We start from the raw sequence: 14,214 nt of genomic DNA on the forward strand, positions 1-14,214 counted from the left end.
AAGTAATATTTTTTAAAAAATAACTTAGCGATTCTGTATGTCATATGTGTAAAAGTACAATACTTGAAAAAGACCGCTCTCACTTTACCTTCACTTTAAAGGCAAAGCAAACTCTTATCTTTTTTCAAGTTATTTACTTAGGGGCTAGATTACAAGTGGAGCGCTAAATTATTGCACTCCTGTCCATTTGCGGGCATGGGATAATTAACCGGCTATTACAAGTGGCTGGTTATTGCTACGAAGAGCTCACGGTAGCAATTAGCACTTATAAAATTAACCAGAAATCAGGTCTCTGGTTAATTTTATAAATGTGTCCCAAATGCCCCCAAAATACAGTGTAGTGTATTTTATTAAAAAATAAAGATAGCAGCATCTTTATTTTTTAATAAAACAACTGCACTAGGCATATTACACAATGCAAGGTATTACACAATGGAGCGCAAATATCGCTTTCATGAAAGCAATATTTAGCTCTCCACTAATTACTTCCCTAGATAGCAAGTTTCATTGGTTAATCAAGACAAATGTGTTCTGTGGACAAATGTGTGTACTGAATTAAACACCCAATAAGCCAAATAAACTTAAAAATTGGGAAAGTATAATTTAAACAAAAGAAGATAATTCGGCGCGCCTGTTTTAACTTCAAAAGTAGTTTCCCAGTATAAAAATTCAGTGTTTCTGGTATTTTTTTATTTCCTACTCAGGGATGTTATAGGACACAAAATAGATTTAGGCAATCCTATATAATAAAAGGCCAGGTATGTTTGTCTGAAGCTATCATGCGCAGTAGAGACTACGCAAGGAAAAACATAACTGGCCATAACGAAGGGTCAGTCAGTGAGGATCAGACAGCATAGAGGATGGGCGGGAGCGGGTGTGATGGAGATGTGGCCGGGCGGGGGCGTGACTGAGCGGAGCAGGTGTGGTGGGGCATGACTGGGCAGAGCGCAGGTGGGTGGGACTGCTACACTGCAGAAAATGGCCCGTGTAGGACTAGTATATAATTATATATAACAAGTTTAGTTCATATAAGCAACATAAAATCACAGATGTGTTTGAAACACGCGTGTGTAAAGATTATAAATGGCCAAAAGAAGCAGTAAAAAATGCCTAGGGCTTTCAGTCCATTAGAATTCCCATAAAAAACAAAAAGCATAGATCTCTTATCCAATTGTATTTTGATTGAGATACAATTGTTTGCGTAAATCTTTCAGTCTTAGCAATTACCGGTAAAAGTTGTACTTTAATAACAGTACCTTTAACCTATGTATGCTGTATTCATTTTGCACTTTCGACAGCTCAGACCCTAATCTACTTCTCCTCCGTCTTTGAAAGTGTGAGTTGTGTGAAGGCGTCCAGCTCCCACTTCACTCGCACCGGTCATGTGACTTTGGGGTGTGTGTACTGGTCTATTGAGCTTCTATGGTGGCTCTGTTAGGATGAACTGTTACTTTGTTCCTTAGCATCCTGCTACGCGTTTCAGCTGCTTATTCAGCCTTTCTCAAGCAGTATAGTAAATCATAGTTTCAGGATATTTGTGAGTGTTATTAAATAATATATATACATATATATGTATTATTTAATATAAGTCCAAATAATTCATTTATATATGAAGCTGTTTGTATCAGCTTGATTACTGTAAATTGCAGTTCTTTGTCAGATGGTCTGGGCTGAGTAATACAACCCCCCTGCTGTAACTAGATACACATTACAGGCCAGGATGTCTCAATTATCCACTTCAAAGGAAGCCTGTATACTGAGTTTTCCTATCTGAAGGAACAGTCGCTCAGTCTAGAGCCAACTCTTTGAAGCACAAGTATATGCACAAAAAATAGGTTTTCAGGAGAGGTAACCACTTTGTATGCAAGAGTTAAATACCCCATGCTGAGTTCATATACACGAAGTTCAGATGTCTCCATAGAATAGCAGAGAAATCTACTTTGAAACCTATGTCTTTTTGAAAGCATAAGAATCTAGAGGACTTAAAATTTAAACAAATTATCTATATAGTTTTAAAATATTTAATGTGTACCGCAGACTGCCTGAATAATATATATATAATGATCTATGAGATACATCACATTTTACATACTGTGTTGGATATAATGAGTTAAAAATAAATAACTGCTTTGATATTTATAAATGTTTGACTTATTTCAAAATAACAACATCTGTTTCTTTATTTTTCAGACATGTAATAAACCAACAAGATGTCCTATAAATATTGGTCATAAACATAAGTCCAGACACTGAATATTAAAATGATATTCACAAGTATACAATATTTATAATAACTGGGAGAGATGACAATATGCATCTTCTAAAATATTATAAGTAGTATATCATGTTTAGTATGAAAATACTCAGACTAAATGGTATTAAATGGACCATGTATGGAACATATAGTTATTAAAACTAGGAGATTATAAGTGTATAAAAATATGCATTTGATAAAATAATCTGTATTTACTGTTAGCAGTATTGATGGTGAGACTGCATTTCTGGTTGTCTGCTGCCACCAATAGTTCAGAAATGGTATTGCAGCCAAAAGGGGTTAGCTGTTATTACAATGCATGCATTTCCAAGAGCCAATGAAAGGACAAGCATCCGTTTGGTGTGTATCCAGAAGGTTCACCATTGATTACAGAATAGAGGAGGGCTTATCACTTGATAAAAGCTTGTGCAAGAGGAAAGAAAGGGGTCTTTGCTGGAATTTTGACTGACTCACAACTGCTGCCTTTGGGACACAGTCTCTATAGAGCAAGACTGGGCCTAACTTTCTGTGACGGATACCCCCGGCTACCCTGACTGGGTAGCTCTGCCAAAGGGGTCCTGCTTCCTCCCTGCCAACTGAAGCTATGTAGCTGGCAAGTGACCACAGCCTGTAGCCTCCCCTGATGCCCGACAGCACCAGTTCTCAGGGTCCCATCCTGTTGCAAACTCCAGCTACCCAAACTAGGTAGTTCTGCCAGAGTGTCCTTCCTCTGCCTGGAACAGGCTGCTATGTAGCTCAAGAAAGTGATTCTAGCAGGAGCCCACCCAAATAACTAAACAACCTAGCATTCAGGTGAAAATAGAACTGATTTTATTGAAAACCCACACTCCTTTTATACAGACAGCTCATCCTGATAAGACAGGGAGACAATGCCACAGTTTTCCCGCCATTCTCGCCCCTCCAGACTGACCGGCGCCTCTATAACAACCATAGTCCCACAGAATCCCAGGACACAGTGGTGACGGTTTTGGGGTGATCCCGGTGGAGCGGCAGCACTTCCAGGACCGGAGTTACAGTCCATTGAAGTTATGGGGATAGGGGTGTCCAAAACCCCCGGTTCCCAAAGGAGCTCCCCTCCGGTAATTCCCCCACCTCTTGTCCTCCCTAGGGGCTACTAATCCACAAAAAAGCGGAGCTCTGGGGCGCATGGTTGCTGGAGCGACCAGGGGTAAAGTTAACGGGTGTCCTGCTGTCCTGTGGCTGACCGGGAGTTCCAAGAGCCCAGCCAGCCTGAGAGGAGTTAGGCGGGTGTCCGTTTTGAGGCAGCCGACTGGGTGTTCCAGGAGCCTGGCCAGCCTAGGAGGGTTTTCCTGGTCATACACCAGCTCAAGCAAACAAAAGCTTCCAGAGATTGTGGTTGCTCTGAGGAGCCCAAAACCACTGAGAAACAACAGGGGTGAGGTTGTAGGGAGGGGGTGGGGTGGGGTGGTAGCCTTAGCTGTCTGGTATCTGTGACACTTTCTTTTTACATAATTGCATAAAGCTCTTATCTATGACGCTGAACTGGATTAATCTGAAAAAGCTGAAACTTACAAATTATTTTATTTGGTAATGTATACGTCTGCTCTATATTTTTAATGTTTTAAATCAAGGTATTCTAAAACTATAGTTATATCGTAGTGTGATTTAAAAGGAGATTTATTCTTATATTTAATATTAATTTAGACCAAGGGTAGTAAGTATATTGGTATTAAATATTAATGTTTAGAAAGAATTGTATTTTAATAGAAGTTAATTACAGTAATTGCTATATACAGTATATATTTTAGAATTTGTCTTATTGTGGCTGAATAAGAGGTTATTCCAGGCCAGACATATTGGCATATAAATTGGTTGTTGCATTAATAATATATACAATTTCTGGTGTTATAATTGAAGTTATATATAACCATTTGTGGGCTAAATAGCTTAATTATACTTCCCTGAAAGTTATCTTAAATTTATTTAGATTTAGTAAGATTGTGTGAAGTATCTTGTTATATTGTTTATCTAAATACTGTTAAAGGGACACTCAGGTTAAATTAAATTTTCATGATTCAGATACAGCATGTAATTTTAAACAGCTTTCCAATTTACTTCCATTAAAAATAAAATGTTCACAGTCTTTTATATTTACACTTTTTGAGTCACCAGTTCCTTCTGAGCATGTGCAAGAATTCACAGACTATACGTATATGCATTTGTGATTGGCTGATTGCTATCACATAGTACAGGGGGAGTGGAAATAAACATAACTTTGAAATTTGTTAGAAAAAAAATCTACTACTCATTTGGAATTCAGAGTAAATGCTATTATATTGTCTTGTTATCTTGCATTTGTTGATTTTGCAAATCTACAGTGTGTCCATATTCTGGTATTTGCATTGTGATATTTTATTATATTATTTTTAGTATTTATTGTGAGTAAAGGTTAATTTTAGAGATATATTTTGGTTTGCTTTGTAAATAATATTGTAACAGCATAGACATATAATTGGTTCATAATCTAGTTTCTACATAAATATAATTCAATGTGTCTATAGAAATAACTAATCTAAGATTAAGGAATAAATATTGATCTTAATAAATAAATTGTTACGTATAAACATTTTATTGATTGGCAAGTACTATAAGTTCTCCAACATTTTACTGGAGATTACTGCTGATATATAATAAATAATAATTTTGTAACCTCGTATATACCAATGATAGCATCTCATCCACTATATATACCCCTTCTGGGTTCACTTATTGCCGGATATTTTCTCAATTCGTTTTTGTTACATTTGTTTCTGATTGGCTATAACTGAAATAGAGTTTTTCACTGAATTTCATTAGTAATAGCTTTATACAAATAATATTTACTTAGTAATTGGAAATATTATTTAAGATTGTATATAAGATAATACAGTTAAAGGGACACTGAGCCCAAATTTTTTCTTGCGTGATTCAGATAGAGCATGCAATTGTAAGCAACTTTCTAATTTACTCCTATTAACAATTTTTTTTCATTCTCTTGGTATCTTTATTTGAAATGCAAGAATGTAAGTTTAGATGCTGGCCTATTTTTGGTGAACAACCTGGGTTGTTCTTGCTGATTGGTGGATAAATTCATCCACCAATGAACAAGTGCTTTCCAGGGTTCTGAACCAAACAAATAGCTTAGATGCCTTCTTTTTCAAATAAAGATAGCAAGAGAACGAAGAAAAATTGATAATAGGAGTAAATTAGAAAGTTGATTAAAATGGCATGCTCTATCTGAATAACAAAAGAAATAAATTTGGTTCATTGTCCCTTTAAGTAATATATAAAACAAGTTAAGTATGAGTTGTTTCTAAAATAAACACCTTATTAAAAACCTTACAATAAAATTAAATTATGAATTTTTATTTAATAGAGACTATATTTCTTATTTCATAATTAAAATTATAACGCTTTTACAACCATTTGTCTGAAATCTAAATTACAGGCACCTACCTCTGATATTAATTAAATATCTCATATCTTATGCAAGAATTTGAGTACAATTTATAGAAAAATGCATGAGAGAGAAAAAATATAAAATAATTTGTATTTTATTGTACAAATGTGCAATATAATATTACAAAAATAAAAATGTAAAAATATAAATCCAATTTTGCCGTTACAAAAGTTGACTAATGCTTGCATATAAATAAATAATATACCGTATGAGACAGTCATGACAGCTAGCATTTTGGATCAGATAATCTTTTCTGCTCTTCTTATAAGGTCGGTGAAGGGTTATTTATACCCTTTTAAACAGTGTATCATTATGAGAGGTCAGCAAATACAAAAAAATATTAGAACCTTGGGCGAAAACAAAACAGATAGCTTACTGACATCATTAAAAGTGGTTATAAGACAAAAACAAATGTATAACCTTGAGTGAAAATACAAGGTTAATTTCACAGTAGCATATTATTTTATTTGATTTTGTATTGATTTTATTTGAAACTATTATATTTATTAATGTATAACATAAAACATTTCATTGTAATAAATTATTGTTTTCATTAAGAAATTTTGTAAAGTATTTCCTATTTCATTTGGAATAACTCCCTTTATTGATAAACTTCGTAATTGATAAATCATATAGCATTATTAACACAAATACATGATGTGCCTGTAACAAATTATATAGGTTTGGTCTTAGCCAGCACCAGGCTATTACTCATTAAGTATATAGCAAAACCAAAAGTATAGAAGTGAAAAAGCAAACACTGATAATAAATGTTTAATTATACATAAATGGCAACATAAAGAGCACACAGGCTGCAGCCGGGTGGGACAGAGTATAGGTGCATCATAAGCATCAATAGTATTGATAACACAGCGGACAGTTTGTTCAGTAATGTCCATATATCAGACCCACAGTTCAAGAGTAGGAACACCCCTCAGGATAAATCAAAGTAAACAGTGCTCCGCTGACTCCCCAATCCGAACTGCTAATGGTGAGTAAACAGATATAAGGCAATGGTCTCACCTTCTCCAGCTGATTCCACAGTCTCACCCGTCTATTCGCGGTCAATCCTTAGCCTCGGCTCTTCGCTACACCACGCTTCAAGGGCGTGGAATTCCTCCGATGGCGTCTGACGTCACTTGACACGTGAACTTGTTTGACCAATAGCGGGACGGACTTGGATTACCTATTGGACCAAATGCCGGCTGTTATGAAAACTTTAATTCCCCTCACCGATCCTGGCAGTAAAGTAAGTGTAAAGCCTCCGGAGCTGCTAGCCCAGTTGCAGCAGACAACGGCCCTCTCCTCTGCCGTAGTAGTACAAAAAGATGCAGAATGCTGCTAAAATAAAACGTTCATTTTATTGGATATTGTTAAAACTTGATGCAAACATGCAGTAACAAGTGCTTAAAACAGCTGTTCATGTCATAAACAGGCCAGTCTGATGCGTTTCGGCTGATTCGCCTTATTCATAGACTCAATATTCTGAATTCACCTGTGGAGCTATATAAGCCCCCTCACAATCTCATTGGTTGCCTGTAGACATGAATAAACTCCCTCCTCCCCTTAGCTCGTCCGTCATTGATTGTGTATACTCCCACTTTCTTCATGTCCTCCCTATCAATTCAATTACAAGAGATGTATATAATAATGCTGAAATAGAATCAGTTCTCGTATATTACCATACATAAATAGTGGTGTATATTATCCCATTTAATTAGTCTGTCTATGTGTGTGTGCATAAACCGGGGTCGCGCCTCCTGTGCACAAGCCGCTAAGGCTGTAAAAATCCGCACTATGGATTAAATACTACTTCTCGCAAAGTGTCCGCTTACCCCCCATAAAATACACACACACTCACACAGATCTCTTGGGAAATATCTATTCATAAACCACATTCTCTAACATCATCTACTCATGCTCATTAATTCAATAACCATAATCATTATAGTGTACCGGAATGCCTCACTCACATGATCTTGATTTATCTACCAATAGCTACAATCTGAACTATGTATGTCAGCTCTGAGTGCTATACTTGATCTATTAAACCATTTCAATTTGTCATGATTGACATTTAAACTGTTTTTGCCAAAATCAATACTGCAGTATATTCAGACATCTAGAGCAGTCTCATTTATCTACCCTCTGTGCTCAACTACACAATACGAGAACTGATTCTATTTCAGCATTATTATATACATCTCTTGTAATTGAATTGATAGGGAGGACATGAAGAAAGTGGGAGTATACACAATCAATGACGGACGAGCTAAAGGGAGGAGGGAGTTTATTCATGTCTACAGGCAACCAATGAGATTGTGAGGGGGCTTATATAGCTCCACAGGTGAATTCAGAATATTGAGTCTATGAATAAGGCGAATCAGCCAAAACACGTCAGACTGGCCTGTTTATGACATGAACAGCTGTTTTAAGCACTTGTTACTGCATGTTTGCATCAAGTTTTAACAATATCCAATAAAATGAACGTTTTATTTTAGCAGCATTCTGCTTCTTTTTACACCCCTCAGGATGTTTATTTGTAATCCGCATTTATTGGTAGCCAAAAATAGTATTGTGATTAATAGTGCAGGTGTAGCACAGCCATATATACCATGACCCTTCTTCCCATAGACATTCAACTTTTGCTTAATCTGTTGATTACGAAAATGTAGGAGTTTATGCCCGATAGATACTTAGATCAGAATATCCAGGTTAATGTTAATTCGTAGGGCAATTAAAGTGGTTACCTTTAGTAGTGTCTGTTAAGTTAGGCTGTCACTACCTGCATTCCATGAAGGGTCATAGCTGTTTGGGCTGTTTGATGTTAGACTCCCATAGTGTTCCATTACTAGGTCGGCTGTTAGTAACTTCCAATTGTCTTGAAGGCACATAGGTGACCAGCACGCCATTGGAAGTTACATCCCACACTGGTATGCAGACTGCGGTAAATCAGCGGTGTTCAGCTGCTAACACCGCCGACAATTGAACGCATACCCTTTACATAGTTGAGTTATATACATGTTATTTACATTATATACATTTGCGTACTTGCAAGGTGACAGCAGTGCTGAAAAAATTATTGCGGATTGCTGGTAGAATTTAAATTCTTAAAGGGAACATGGTATTACATGATATTTGCAATTTTTACAGTGTAGATATTCTACTGAATTGTGTGGTGTTACCTTAAGATATTGCAAATTTGCATAGGTATGGGGGGTATTTAAATATGGAGGAGTTTCTGGATTTTGTAATCTCCTAGAAAAGAACCAAAGTTTAATTCCTCATTAAGTCCTGCTGGTTTTAAACTTTTTAAATTGAAAATCAATTTGCTTTCTTTTTGTAAAAGAATTTGATCTAAATTACCTCCCCTGCTTTTTATGTCTACTAGTTCCAAGCCTCTAAATCTCAAAATTCCCTGGTTGCTGGCATAAAATTCCAAAAAATGTCTTGCCACACTGCTATTTTTTATACATTTGTTTTTGATATCACGTTTATGCTCCTTTATTCTTTTCTTTAATTTCCTATATGTTTTGCCTGTATAGTGCATAGTGCAATTACAGGATACCATATATACAACCCCATCACTTTCACATGTAAATATGTCCCTTTACTTCCTGAGAGATCCCAGATTTATCACAAAAATTCTCTCCAGTCATGTTTTCACATTCTAAACAGTGAATACATTTAAAATTACCCTTTTTCTTTCTACTTGTCAGCCAATTGCCACTGTTTGTTGATTTCAGATGGCTATGTACTAGCATATCTTTTAAATTTGGAGCTCTTTTTGGTGTCATTAGTGGGGTGCCTCCAACAAATTTGTCTATAGTAGGATCTACCAGTAATACATGCCAGCAGTGTTCCCTCTAAGGCCAGTTTTGTGTGCGGCCCAGCAGTGAAACAGTTAATTAGGTAACCACACCCTGCAATTAGTAAACATTGCACAATGCAGATGGCAAGGCATGGTTTTCTTGTTAACTGTTTCACTGCTGGGCTGCACACAAAACTGTCCTTAGAGGGAACACTGCATGCCAGTGTTTTTTAAGAATTGCACGGATGTCCTGCCAGCGTTTATTGAAAGTGCTAATGAATCTTGTAAGGGATCCATCTTGAGGTTTTGTGGTATCAGAATACAATATTGTTTCTCTATCTTTATTTTTTGATTTGTCAAATGCATTTTTTAAACTTTGTTGAGAATAACCCCTTGCCTTGAATCTCTTTTTTAAACTATTGGCTTCTTCTTTAAATTGGCTGAAATCAGTGCAATTTCTCCTGTGCTTCAAGTATTGGCCATATGGTATATTTTTAAAATAGATTTTTTGGATGATGACTGTCACAAGATAATAGTACATTCCCTGCAGTTTCTTTCCTATACGTAGCAGTTTTTAGTTCATTGTTGATATTCATAATTCGCAGGTCCAGGAATGTAATTTCCTCTGTACTATAATTGAAAGTAAATTTTAGATTTAGATAATTTTGGTTTAGACTATGTATGAATTCAAATAATTTTACTTCAGTGTCCTCCCACAAGAGAAACATGTCGTCGATGAATCTCAACCATAGCTTTTATCACAGTTCAGGATATAGTCTTGCTCCCATCTCCACAAATATAGGCTTGCAAAGGTCCCCATCGCAGTTCCTAGGATTTGTTTGTAGCATTTATTCCCAAGCGCAAAATAGTTATGTTTAAGAATAAATGATCGAAGATCCAGGACAAATTCAGTATGTTTGCTATATTCCTGGCCTCTTTGCCTCAGGAAGAATTCACATTTGTTATATTCCTGGCCTCTTTGCCTCAGGAAGAATTCACATGCCTCTATCCCCTTTTTTATGGGGTATTCTGGGGTATAAGGCCTCAACATCAGTTGCTACTAAAATTGTTTTGGGGGTAATTGTAATTCCATATAGTTTTTTAAGGACGTCAAGTGTGTCCTTAACATATGAGGGAAGACTAAGTAGACTTAGTCCACATATAAGGAAATTCGTTCTGTCAGTGAGCCTATCCCCGAAATTTTGGGACGACCGGGGGGGGGGGGGGGATTTATTTGTATGTAGTTTGGTATGCTATAGAATGTCGGTGTTATTGGGTATTTTACAAATAAGAAGTCAAACTCCTTTTTGTTAATTAACTCTTCATCCCTAGCCTTTGTTAGAATGGTGAGCAAGTCCTCTATATTTTATAGAAGGGCTCAAATCGTAGAATTCTATATTGTTTTGTATCTCTAAATAGACAATGGCATTCGTCAATGTAGTCATATCTTTTTCAACCAACTTTAGAAAATGATGTATCAAAGTTACACTAGAAAGGGCTGGAATGTATTGTGACTTACTTTGTAAATTACTAAAGCCAATTGAGCTAATTCAATTCTCAGATATACCAATTTCTTTGGTTGCTATCTCTTAATAGACGATGGCATTCGTCAATGTAGTCATATCTTTTTCAACCAACTTTACAAAATGATTTATCAAAGTTACACTAGAAAGTGCTGGCATGTATTGTGACTTACTTTGTAAATTACTAAAGCCAACTGAGCTAACTAAATTCTCAGATATACCAATTTATTGGTTGCTACTTTCTTGTTCTAATTCTTCCAAAGCTTTAAGACTTTGTTTTTCATGAATATTTAAAGTAATTATTTCTGGTTCTCAAAAGTTTTTTTTAAATCTACTTTCCGGGCAAAAATATGTACATCTTTTACTAGATTAAATTTGTCACATTTGTTCGTGGGAGAAAAAGTCAATCCCTTTTTCAAAATCTCAGTCTGTGAGGATGTCAAGATTTTTTGTGATAAATTTACTACATTACTTGCTAGGGGCCCCATCCGATATGCAGCATCGCCCGCAAAAGCCGGCGACGCCAGATTTTGCGTGGGTTTGGTATCACATATACAGGGAGTGCAGAATTATTAGGCAAGTTGTATTTTTGAGAATTAATTTTATTATTGAACAACAACCATGTTCTCAATGAACCCAAAAAACTCATTAATATCAAAGCTGAATAGTTTTGGAAGTAGTTTTTAGTTTGTTTTTAGTTATAGCTATTTTAGGGGGATATCTGTGTGTGCAGGTGACTATTACTGTGCATAATTATTAGGCAACTTAACAAAAAACAAATATATACCCATTTCAATTATTTATTTTTACCAGTGAAACCAATATAACATGTCAACATTCACAAATATACATTTCTGACATTCAAAAACAAAACAAAAACAAATCAGTGACCAATATAGCCACCTTTCTTTGCAAGGACACTCAAAAGCCTGCCATCCATGGATTATGTCAGTGTTTTGATCTGTTCACCATCAACATTGCGTGCAGCAGCAACCACAGCCTCCCAGACACTGTTCAGAGAGGTGAGGAGTAGCCAGAATCCTTGCACTCAAATGGATCGGTCAGGGTGAAATGCCAAAAAACGAACCGGCACCAATGAGCTATGATAAAAAGCTTCTTTTATTGGATAGATAGCACATAAAAAGGCATACACGCCAGCACAAATTACAGGTCAAACGCGTTTCGTAGTTCTCACTTCTTCAGTGACCTCTGACTAAACCTGAAAACACTCCCTTGATAAAGGCAGTAACCACTCCCCTAACACAGGTGTTTAAAGGTAAGTCAGATTAAAGTAAGAAAATGGAGGGTAACATATACATTCATTTGAGTTCATTACAAACAATGAATAAGTGGTAAGCCTAAGTGAAAACAGAATATGCAGAGAGACACTCATATGTATTACATTCTATGGATCAATAGGCTTACTTCAATTAATGTTTAGAAATCATCATTCTCTTTGAATCACCCAAAAGGCCATAAATGATCAACATATGTAGAACATATTTAATAAACCTCCAAAAAGTTACCTAGTATCTAAACAGATATGGCCCATTGTAAGATAAGGTTATTATATTTAGCAATAATAAAGGGTCATAATTTTTCATATGAGATTTGTAATAATCAAAATGAAACCTAGGTTTCAGTAATTAATATTCCACAATTATATTTCACCAAAAGTAATTGTTATTATCTGAATAGATATGGCCCATTATAAGACGAAATCATTATGTTTAACAATAATAAAGGGTCATAGTTTTTCAATTGAAATTTATAATAGTCAAGGTGTACTGTTTTCCCTCCTTGTAAATCTCACATTTGATGATGGACCACAGGTTCTCAATGGGGTTCAGATCAGGTGAACAAGGAGGCCATGTCATTAGATTTTCTTCTTTTATACCCTTTCTTGCCAGCCACGCTGTGGAGTACTTGGACGCGTGTGATGGAGCATTGTCCTGCATGAAAATCATGTTTTTCTTGAAGGATGCAGACTTCTTCCTGTACCACTGCTTGAAGAAGGTGTCTTCCAGAAACTGGCAGTAGGACTGGGAGTTGAGCTTGACTCCATCCTCAACCCGAAAAGGCCCCACAAGCTCATCTTTGATGATACCAGCCCAAACCAGTACTCCACCTCCACCTTGCTGGCGTCTGAGTCGGACTGGAGCTCTCTGCCCTTTACCAATCCAGCCACGGGCCCATCCATCTGGCCCATCAAGACTCACTCTCATTTCATCAGTCCATAAAACCTTAGAAAAATCAGTCTTGAGATATTTCTTGGCCCAGTCTTAACGTTTCAGCTTGTGTGTCTTGTTCAGTGGTGGTCGTCTTTCAGCCTTTCTTACCTTGGCCATGTCTCTGAGTATTGCACACCTTGTGCTTTTGGGCACTCCAGTGATGTTGCAGCTCTGAAATATGGCCAAACTGGTGGCAAGTGGCATCTTGGCAGCTGCACGCTTTACTTTTCTCAGTTCATGGGCAGTTATTTTGCGCCTTGGTTTTTCCACACGCTTCTTGCGACCCTGTTGATTTTTTTGAATGAAACGCTTGATTGTTCGATGATCACGCTTCAGAAGCTTTGCAATTTTAAGAGTGCTGCATCCCTCTGCAAGATATCTCACTATTTTTGACTTTTCTGAGCCTGTCAAGTCCTTCTTTTGACCCATTTTGCCAAAGGAAAGGAAGTTGCCTAATAATTATGCACACCTGATATAGGGTGTTGATGTCATTAGACCACACCCCTTCTCATTACAGAGATGCACATCACCTAATATGCTTAATTGGTAGTAAGCTTTCGAGCCTATACAGCTTGGAGTAAGACAACATGCATAAAGAGGATGATGTGGTCAAAATACTAATTTGCCTAATAATTCTGCACTCCCTGTACGGCATAGCATACAAGTTACGCCCGTATATTTCACCCGTCGCCCGCAAATTTTACTCCCATAGGCTAACATATAAAACCGAGCAATTTGGTATCCAATATCCAGTGCAAGGCCTTACGTGGCAAAAATGGAGAAAATTTACTCCATTTTCACCTCGCCATAAAATGCACCCGTAGCAGGCCTTGCGCTGAGTATGGGAGCACCGTAACTCCATAAAATGCCTGCAAAAAAAAAACTAACACCTAACGCATGCGCAATGTCTATCT

This window comes from Bombina bombina, chromosome 6, assembly GCF_027579735.1.
Source record: "Bombina bombina isolate aBomBom1 chromosome 6, aBomBom1.pri, whole genome shotgun sequence".
Taxonomy (NCBI): Eukaryota; Metazoa; Chordata; class Amphibia; order Anura; family Bombinatoridae; genus Bombina; species Bombina bombina.